The sequence below is a fragment of the Vulpes lagopus genome, chromosome 17 (assembly GCF_018345385.1).
Source record: "Vulpes lagopus strain Blue_001 chromosome 17, ASM1834538v1, whole genome shotgun sequence".
NCBI lineage: Eukaryota > Metazoa > Chordata > Mammalia > Carnivora > Canidae > Vulpes > Vulpes lagopus.
In genome coordinates this window covers 12,433,690-12,444,963 of record NC_054840.1, presented here as the reverse complement: position 1 = coordinate 12,444,963, position 11,274 = coordinate 12,433,690, and the positions used below count along the sequence as shown (strand labels likewise).

Genomic DNA, 11,274 nt, shown 5'->3' with positions numbered 1-11,274 from the left:
CAGAATCATTATTCAAAGTCAATCTAATATACATATTGGATTATATGTATATTCCTTACTTAATTGTTTTTACGTAAGATATATGTATATATGTTTTACTTGATTGTTCAAAATCAGCGTGGATATTATCTCCCCTTCAAGAAAAGACTCTAGTGAAGTTGTGTTTCTTATATATTTTTTTCTTATGATTGTATGTAACATAGGGGCCCAGCTATATTGATTTGGCCATAAATATGTCTTTTAGGCAATAACTGGGTGATATAAATATTTATATAAGTATAAATACAAATACATGTATATTTGGGCCCCTGGGAGGGGAAAATAAGAACAAGTCTTACACAATAATTTCTTTGAGTTGACAATTCCTAAGGAACAGAATATTCAGTTAGATCCATAACTAATTCCAAAATCTGGATGGTTGAAATAGGTTGATTGAAAGGAGGTAATTTATTGATTTCTCTAGACCAGTGTTGTCCAATACTCTGTTAGCTACGTGTAGCTATTTAAATTCAAATTAGTTAAACTTATTTAAATTCAAATTAGTTAAACTTAAATTAAATTAAGAATTCTGTTCCTCAGTCATGCTAGCCAGCATTTCAAGTGCTCAGTAATCACATGTGTCTAGTGGCTAAGATACTGGGCAGCCCAGACATAGAAAATTTCTATTGCAGAAAGTTCTTTTGGAGTGAGCTGCTCTGGAATATGACACTAAACAAAATTTTTACCCTCTGTTTGGTTCCAGTGAGTCACAAATCCACACAGTAGCTGCCATCCTAATCTAAAAATTCTTGTCCATTTTGCTTGAAGCTGCCCTTAAAGAGAGTAATATTTTTAAATCACCTTGGTCCATTTTCAAGACTTCTCCATATTGGATAATTTTTCCCTATATATTTCCTATATCATAATCTAGTATTATTTATTTAAATTGTTCCCTTATCTATACTAACTACTGTATAAAGAGTAAATTTAATTGTAATACTACTTTTAACTCATCTTCGCATGGAAAAGCTTGGAATCTATGACATGCATGTGATAAATCAAGTTGGGTTGTTTTTTTTTTTGCATGTATTTCTTTAGGATCACCAATTCAGTTTATTTAATATATTTTGCTTACTTTCCATACATATTGCAATGTATAATTATTTTCTTTCACTTTTTAATCATCTGGGTTATCATTTATGACCAGAAACCTTCTCTATTACTTAAAATTATATTTCACTAGAAATCTTGTTTTTTTATCACCTGAATAATGATATAAGACTGGAAACATTCTTTCTCTATTACCTAACTTATTGTTTATGACTAGAAATCTTTCTCTAGCATCTGAGTTATCATTCATGACTTGAAACTTTCTCTAGAACCTGACTTATTATTTATGAATGCAAACCTTTTTTTCTATCATATAAGTTATTATTTATGACTGAAAACCTTTCTCTAGCAGATGAGTCGCTATTTATAATTGGAAACCCTTTTTCCCTATCATGTGAGTTATTATTTTTGTCTAGCAATCTTTTTCTCTATCATATGAGTTATCAAAAATAACTGGAAAAGTTCTTTCTCTATAACATGTCATCATTTATGATTGGAAACCTTTTGCTATCACCTGGCTTGTTTATGACTGGAAACCTTTCCCTATATCCTGAGTTATCATTAATGGCTGGAAACTGGTCTTTCTCTGGCACGTGACTTACCACTTGTGACTGAAAAACTCTTTTCTCTATTACTATGCACGGAAAACATTTTTTTATTAACTACATTATCATTTGTCATGGAAACTTTCATTCTCTATCACCTGAATTATCATTTATGACTGGAATTCCCCTATCTCTATGACATGAGTCACCATCTATCACTGTAAACAGTCTATCTCGGTCATCTGAGTCATTAGTTATAATTGAAAAGCCTCTATCATGTGAGTTTTCAGTAATGACTGGAAACCTTTCTCTATCACCTGTATTACCATTTATGACTGGAAACTCTTTTCTTTGTCACCTCACTTATTTATCATTGGAAACTTTTATTTCCTTATCTTCTAATTTATCATTTGTGATTGGAAAACTTTCATTCTCTACCACCTGAATTATCATTTATGACTGAGAGTCTTTCTGTCTCTATTATGTGATTTCTGTTTATGACTGAGAACTTTATTTCTACTTTACCTGAGCTATAACTGATGACTGGGAAACATTCTTTCCTATCTTGTGTGTTATCATTTATGACTGGAGACTTTTCATTCTTTATCAGCTGAGTTATTGTTAATTATTGGAAATTATCTTTCTCAATTGCCCGAGTTACCATTTATGATGGAAGTCTTTTTTCTCTACTCTCTGACTTTTCATGACTGGAAACCTTCTTTTTCTAGAACCTGAGTTATAATTCATGACTGAAAACTTTTTGTTTTCTCTCATCTGAGTTCTCATTTATGACAGGAAACAGTTTTTCTCTAACTCTTGCATTAGCAATTATGACTTGAAGTCATATTTTTTCTATCACCTATGTTAGCATTTGAGACTAGAAGCCATCTTTTTATTGTTTGTATTATTATTTAGGAATGGAAGCTATCTTTTTGTATTCTTTGAGTTGTCATTTATGACTAGATATGAATGTATAATCTATCTTCACTTTTTTTGATGATGGGAATTTATATACACACACACACTGGAATATTATATATCTTTCTTTTTATCACCTGAATAATGATGAAATCTCTTCATGAGATAGAGGAAAATCCTGACATTTGCAATAATGTGCATGGACTTTGAGGACATTATGTTATATCATTGATTTTTTTTCCTCATTTCTAAAACAACTACATGAAGTTAATCATAATGCCTATTACTGCTATCTCAGTCAACCTTACTTAATTTCTCTGGTTATATTCTATCTGGCTTTTTTCTTCTTCTTTTTTTCTTCTATCTAGCTTTTGACATTCCCAATTCTTTTTCTCTCTAATGTATTTTCCAACTTTAGACAGCATTCTTCTCCCTTTTTTTCTGTTCTAAATATCCTCTACTTAAATATTTTGTCTCTTCTTTAATAGCCCTTAATTTTTATTATGATCAAGGGAATATTAAAAGTATTTCAAAGTAGAGAATATAATGAACCCTTGTAGATTATCACCAAGCTTTGACAATTACCAACTCATGGTTAAATTTTTCATCTGTACTCCCACCCACTTCCACCAATTCCCAAGATTCTTTTGAAGTAATTAAAAAACATGGCATTATGTATGATTTCATTTATATAACATTTTCAAAAGGACAGAGCTATAGAGATAGAAAATAGATTAGTGGCTGCCATGGGACAGGAATGGAATACAACAGTTTTTTTGTAGTCATAAAACAGAACAGCTAATTTTTGTGGTGATTAAACAAATCATTACATGGAATGAAATTGTCTAGAACTGTACACATCCACGGACACAAATGTAAGTTAAAAACAGTAAAAATTGGATATGGTCTGTAGTCTAGTTAACAATGTTATACTAACATTATTTTTCTTGATTCCAGTGTTGTATTGCAGTTATAAAATGTGTCACCATTAGAGGAAGATGCACATGTTGCATTATTTCTTTTTTTTTGTTGCATTATTTCTGACATTTCCTGTGAGTTTATAATTATTTCAAAACAAAAACTTTAAAATTAATTTTAACACTATTGAATCAATAAAATACTTAGAAATACATTGAATAAAATAAGTGAAAGATGCAAAGCTACAAAATATTTCTGAGGAAAAGAAAGCTAAATATTAGAGATATATATGCCATACCTATGGTTTTGAGGGGACAATAGTGTGAAAATGTCAGTTTTTTTCTAAATTAATCTATAGATTCAAAGTAATCACAGTCATAATTCTATCAGAATTTCTCTAAAATTGACATCCTGTATGGAAGTACAAAGACTTAAAAAAGAAAAACCAATCTTAAAAAAATCTCACTTTACAAAACTATTACACAACTAGAATAGTAATACAATAGCCATATTGACATGAAGATAAAAAAAAAATCAAAAGCACAGAATAGACAGTCTGGAAATATACCCACTCTCATTTAGTCAATTATTTTTGACAGTTGCCAAAGCTATTCAGTAAATAAGGCCTTTCAACAAATATTTAGAATATTATATATCTGTGCCACAAAGAATATTAACCCTACCTCACACCATGTACAAAAGTTATGATAAATGATACACCTAAACATAAAAAGCAAAAACTATAAATCTCATAAAACAGAGGATAATATCTTCATGACTTGGAGACAGACAAATATTTCTTAGACAAGAGTCAAAAGCACCTTAAAAAATTTAAGCAAGTAAATAAAAAAATTAGACATAATTAATTTTTTTAAAAATGCTACTTGCCAAGTAACTGTTAAAAACAATCAGTAAATAAGCCACAACCTAGAAGAAATTATTTTTAAAATGTATAGCTTAAAAAATAAAAACAAATCAAATATATAAAAATCCCATGTGACAATAAAATGACAAGCCAATATATTTTTTTTTTTTTAAAGCAAGTGCTAGGGCACCTGGGTGGCTCACCCAGGTTGAGTGGATAAGAGTCTGACTCTTGATTTCAGCTCTGGTCATGATTTCAGGGTTGTGGGATGGAGCCCTCACATGGTGCTCTGTGCTCAGTGCAGAGTCTGCTTATCTCTCTTCCTCCTCCTCCAGTCACTTGCTCTCTGCCTCTAAAATAAATAGATAAAATCTTTAAAAAGAGAGAGAGAGAGAGAGAGAGCAAGTGCCCACTTTGGCAGCACATATATTAAAATTGGAACAATATACAGAAGATTAGCATGGCCTCTGTGCAAGGACGATATGCAAATTCATGAAACATTGCATATTAGAAAATGAGCAAAACTCTTGAATAGACATTTCACAAAGGGAGATATACAATGGGAGTTAAGAAAAAGAGAGAAAAACAAATAGGAAAATGAACATTTGTCATAAAGGAAATTCAGGTTAAAACCCTGATAAAATTGCTCTACAGAACTAGAAGTTTGGTGGAAATTTAAAAGTCTAGATATGAAAATGGTGCCAAGTAGGAAGAGTTTGTGTGTAATGGATTTGTAAATTGATATAGAACAATGGATAGTGCTTTGGCATTGTATTAAAAAGACAACCATATAGCTGTTCTATGGCATATAGATTCTACTTCTAGGTATTTATCCAAGAGAAATGAAAGTATATACCCATAAAAGTGTCATTATTAGTATATCTAATATATGGTAACTAATATGGTAAAAAACAACCCAGCAAACTGGTTGCTTTGGACATAAGAGCGTTGATTGGGAAGAGAATGAAAGAACGTTCTGCGATTATGGCTTTGTTCTATATCTTAATAGGGTCTGATTACACAGGTGTATGCATTTGTCAAAACGTATCAAACTGTAAAAATAATATTTGTACATTTCACTGTATATTTAAACTAAAACTACTATTAAAATACTGAATGTCACTTAGTTGATTTCCATGTATGGTGTCAGTGATTCTGAAACTACTTTATACATACATACATACATACACATACACAAATTTTATAGTGTGTGAACTATAGAAATGGATATTTCTATAAATATGGACATTTCTCTATATATATGAGATATAGATATCATACATGTATATATACACACAGAGTGAGAGAGAGAGATGGAAGGAGAGGGGGAGAGACCAGAAATGCCCCACCTGATGAAACATGCATAGTTTTGTATGTAGCATTCTGGAAAGTCTTTCCTAAATATATACCATTTTTATAAAGCCCTGGCAAAGGTTAAAGAATAAGACAAGCAGTAATCTAAAGGAAGGGTATTCTAGATCTGAGGAAAAACCATTGAAGTCAGTGGTGTGAAATGTCTGATGTGTTTAATGAGCAGGTAAGAAAGTCAGTGTGGGGGGAAAATCATCAGTGATAATTTTAGAATGTTAGTAGAGTGCAAAATATTATAAGGCCTTGTAGGTCTTTGTAAGAACTATGTATTTTACTCTGAGGGGAATAGAGAGATTATCATGTAGGTTAAAGCGAAGGATTGGTATGCGCTGTGGATAGGCTGTGGAAGGACATAGTGGAAGCACCGAGCCACTTCAGAGATGATGATAGCTTAGTGCAGGATGATGACTAAACAGAGGTGGTGAAAGTGGTTAGATTCTAGATTTTTGAAATGTAGTTTCATAGATATTAGGTGTATTTACTAGATATACAGTTTAGGTTTTAGATATTTAGATTTAGGTATATAGTTCACAAGATTTGCTCCTTTAAGAGATGTCAAATAAGCATATGGAAATGTGTCTGGATTTTATGTTCACAAGATTTGCTCCTTTAAGAGATGTCAAATAAGCATATGGAAATGTGTCTGGATTTTATGAGAGCAATCCAAACAGGAGAGATATTTTTGGGAAACATCATTATGAGGTTATATATAAAGGTATGAGCTTTAATGCAACCACCAGCAAAGTTGATGTAGATCAAGGTGATAAGAAAGTTAGGGCGGATCCCAGGGGCACTCCATGGTTTCGAGTTTGAGAGAAAAGGAGGAATATATAAAGAAGAATAAAAAGCACCAGACAGTGAGCCAGTAGTAGAAATAAGTGAGGTGGTGTCCCAGAAGTAAGAAGACAAGGTTTCAAACTAGAGGAAGCGATCACTGCTGTCAAAGATAGTGAAGAAATGTGAAGACTACAAAGTTTTGTCATTGGAGGTTGAGGCTGACACTAACCAAAACAATTTTAGTTAGTAGTGAAGTCAAAAGCCTAATGAGAGTGTCTATCAGAAATGACATACAGGAGGGTGTCATACAGAAATGACATACTTCTCTATTTTGAGAGAAGATAAGAGTAGAAAGACAGAATCATTTTTGAAGGGGGTGTAAAGTCAGGATAGAAGAAACTCCAGCTAATGAGAAAGATCAATTAAGGAAAAAATGTTTTAAAAGGCATGAAAGAGAGAGGAATTTCTGGGGGCAGTGTCTTTGAATCAGCAAGTTAGACAGAGTTAGTAGTGTTGGGGAATATCATTAAAAAAAAAACTTCAGCCAATTCAGAAAACCTTTCCACAAAAGTAGAAGAGAAAGAAAATAGCTTTGTTAAAGAATGGGCTTTAAACCAGAAAGAAATCTTACCTTTTTATGTTGTCAAGCAGATACAACCCCTATGGCATAGATGTTCTCATGATAAACAATAACTAGTCCTTAAATAAGAGGACTTGACAGCACCATTTGTCGCACTTCATTCTTCCTAGATTCACCTGATAATTGGGGTAGCCATCTGTGCTTGCTAATTGTTTCTTTCCAAAGAAAAAAATGAACTTTAATATTTTTATGATAAGAGGTAATTTGGCAACGTATTGGGTACCCACTGACTTAAGACACCTACCCTCCAACAGAAACCAGGAGAAAGGGATGCTGTCTTTCTTGATGATTACATTTCAGAGAGATGGCCCCCAGGTCCTTGAGAAAGACATTATAGTGTCATACAGCTGCTGGCAATTGGATTATTCAGCTTTTTAAAAGATTTACATACATTTTAAGAAAACAAAGAAAAAAGTTGCAAGTTTTCTACAGTAAGGCTTATAAGAAAATGTGAAAGGGTTAAGGGGTGCAGAGGTTTCTTCCCTTATTTTTAAAGGAAGAATTAAGCCTCTTATTTTTAGTTTATCTTTTCCTTATACTATACAAGAAGAACACAGATCTTATATACGGTCATAATTTCCTTCATAGAGATAGAATGTAATGTGGAAAGAAACAGAAGATCTATAATTATTATCCAAGACCTTTGTAGTCAGATAAGTCATAAAACATGAACTTTCTCAGTTATGGACAGGTAATACTGTCATATATTCTTTATGTATTAGGAAAAACCCCAGTAAGTCTTTTTTTTTTTAAGATTTATTTATCTGTTCATAATAGACACACAGAGAGAGAGAAAGAGAGAGAGAGAGAGAGAGAGGGACACAGGCAGAGGGAGAAGCAGGCTCCACGCAGGGAGCCCGACGCTGGACTCGATCCCAGGTCTCCAGGATCGCTGCACCACCGGGGATGCCCCAAAACCCCAGTGAGTCTTAACTAACACCTTGTAATCAAAACATTAATATACCTGTAGGGAAATAAAGGAATATTTGCACTAATCAGGATAAAAAAACATAAATAGCTATACATGTACGTCAATTTCAGGTAAAGTTTTAGCCAAATGAATTGGTCAGGTCAGGTCAAGTTACATAATCAGATGAGATAAAAATCTTCTGGTTTCCGCAGCCTTTTGACTTTGGCTTGTAGATAAAAGATTTGAGATTTAGAGGGGGAGTGGGGCTGTGAATGAATAAAGGACATGCAGTATGATTCATAAAAAACATTAAGAGGGCTCAGATGAAGCCCTTTAAATTTAAAGGGGCAATAGTCAATATAACTATATGTTTCTCTCCAACCACACTATCTGTGCATTAACATTGCAAAGAAAGCAGAAAGTTTGAAGAACCAGGCCCAGTTATTTCTAGGCAAATTGGGGAAGAAGGCAAAGGAATTGAGAACACCTGTCGGAGAACAATTATAATGAAGGGACCTGGACTTTCAGTTAGGTAAGAAGGGAAATAGGTTTCCGGATGGTGGGGAAAATTGGACTGAAATCCCTGCAGGCATAAAACTAGGGTGAGTATAGGCAGTGAGATGCAAAGAGATAGTATGTGGTATGGGATTAAAAATTAAGGTTATAGAGCTGTAGGTAATAATGAGAAGATCAGTGGAATATCCATGGAAATTAGTAACCAAGTCAAGATGGAGAATAAATTCATTGGAGGAGAGAAGCTTAAGGTCATTGGAAAGAACACCTGCAAGGAAATCAAAATTCTAATAATTATAGTAATCAGTAGGCTGGAGAGAGGAACAGTAAGTCAAGAACCAAAGTATTCACGGAATGAGGGGAATGATCTTTTGCAAATAATGCAACCAATTTTCTATTGTCCACATTGAAATGAAATATATTTTTTTCCTTTCTTAGATTTCTATTTTGGAAAACGAAGATATTTCTATGCTTTTAATTGGTACATTAGTAATTTGATTTTTACTGAAAATTAATATATCTTGTTGTAAATTTGTTTCATTAAACTAAGATAAACTGCAACTAGTAAAATTTTTATAACAAAAGAAAAATTAAGAAATTTTAATTTTAATTAAACCTATTTTCATACATACATTCTAATCCAATTTTTAAATATTCAAAGTGATGTAAATTATGCAGTATACATAAAATATGAGTTTGCATTTTCCAGGCTCTTTAAAAATGGATGCCATATATAAGTTATAAAAATATAACTTTTAAAGTTTTAAACAGTAGATATGGAGACTAATCAAGAAAGTTTAATGAACAAAGATTAATTAAATAAATTTAGTTTTAGAAATCTGTGTAAATTGTTAAGATTGGTGATAAGCTTTCCATTATGGATACTTGGTATAGAATTAAATGTTCATTGTTTTTTTTTGTTTACTTTTTTACTGAATAGGCTTGATGAAGGTAAGAAACCAGATCAGATATTAATCTTAGCTCTGTGATCTTATTGTCAAATAGTTAAATTATTTACCTTTCTTTCTTTGTTTCTTTCTTTTTCTTTCTTTCTTTTTCTTTTTCTTTCTTTTTTCTTTCTTTCCTTTTGACAGAGAGAGAGCATGTGAGTGGCAGGGAGGGGAACAGAGGAAGGTGGGAGAAGAGAAGAGGGAAAGAGAGAGAGAAAGAATCCTAAGCAGAGAAACCATGCCCAGTGTGGAGCCTAACGTGGGGCTCAATCTCACAACCCTGAGATCATTACCTGAATGGAAGTCAAGAGTTGGACACTTAATTGACTGAGCCACCCAGTTGCCCTATATTTACTTTTCTCTTATGACAAGGGTCCTCCACATACAATATTTCAAGCATTACATTGTCTAAAATTGTGGAATTAAAAAGCTACATTTTCTATCACAATGCAAATGTCATCAGACGTGCATGTTTGCATATTTTATGCTTCTTTAATAATGCATTCTTAAATTTGGTTTTAAGTTAAAGACAGTGTTTGCTTATTGATCATGATGCATTATCCACACCAGGGAAAGCACTTCGCAGTTTGCATCTTCTCAGTTAATTCTGAATAATTCAGGAAGTTCTATGAGTTGTATTTATTTTCATTAACTTTTTATCCATATATAGCTGACAGATAGTGACATATAATTTGCTACATCTAGTTACGAGCACGGTACTATTGTTTATCAGTTTACAAAGTTATAGTGGCTTTTGGGCACATATATGTCTAAATATATATAGATAGATTTTTTTTTAGTACATGCTTAGAATTCTCCTATAGCTATATTGTACCTTATATGGTTTATTACAGGATTTTTTTTTTTGTTAGAGATTTTATTTATTTATTTATTTAAGAGAGAGAGCAAGCAGAGGAAGTAGCAGTTAGAAGGGGACAGAGGAGCAGACTCACTGCTGAGCAGGAAGCCTGATGCAGGGCTCATCCCAGGCCCCTGGAATCATAACCTGAGCCAAAGACAAACACTTAACTGACTGAGCCACCGAGGCACTCCATTACAGTATTCTTTTATGGTGATTTTTCTTTTTTTCACACAAGGTAAAATTATAAACATGTACTATTGGGCATAAATTCTCTATAAAATAATTTCTCTTATAGAGAAAAAGATGCACATCTTTGGACAAATTAACTTTTCCCTGGTATATTATATTGTTGTCACTGTTATTTTAAAAGTATGAAGTCAAATTAAAAAAATATTTTTTGAATTTCATTGTGCTTTTAATAAAAAGCAATTTCAAAATGAACAGACCTGGGGAGTATTTAAGCATAATATTATGGAAAAAAGTCAAGAAATGGCATTATACTTTTTAAAGTAACACACCAAGCCCCAGGTTATCGCATGGATGTTAAGTAGACAAGCAAGTATAACAACCCTAAGGGAAAGCACATCTGACCCATTTATTTAGTTAGCAGAATCACACACAGGAATAAGAGGGTGATTTAATTATTGGCCTAGTAAGTATTTCTTGATTTCTAAACTTAAACATGCATTTAATTCAATGTGGCAAAAGTAGATGTTATATAATTTATATAATTTGAAGCTAATCCTCTCCAAATAATTTTTACTATACTGGAGCAAATAAAAATTATCATGGTGAAATATTAAAATAGAAGTTATAAAACCATATACTAACATTTTGTCATGGTTTGAAATAAGTGTATCTATTAAAAAGTATAAATTGCAGCATTAGGAGTAAGTTTAAGTTGTTAACTTGTACT

At 32.4% G+C, this 11,274-nt stretch overlaps 1 non-coding gene across 1 annotated transcript; it reads left to right on the top strand.

The window, feature by feature from the left end:
- Positions 1 to 4,740: 4,740 nt before the first annotated feature.
- LOC121477636 lies at positions 4,741 to 4,847 on the top strand. The gene has a single exon (XR_005984307.1). It is a non-coding gene; the product is annotated as a U6 spliceosomal RNA (small nuclear RNA).
- Positions 4,848 to 11,274: the final 6,427 nt, after the last annotated feature.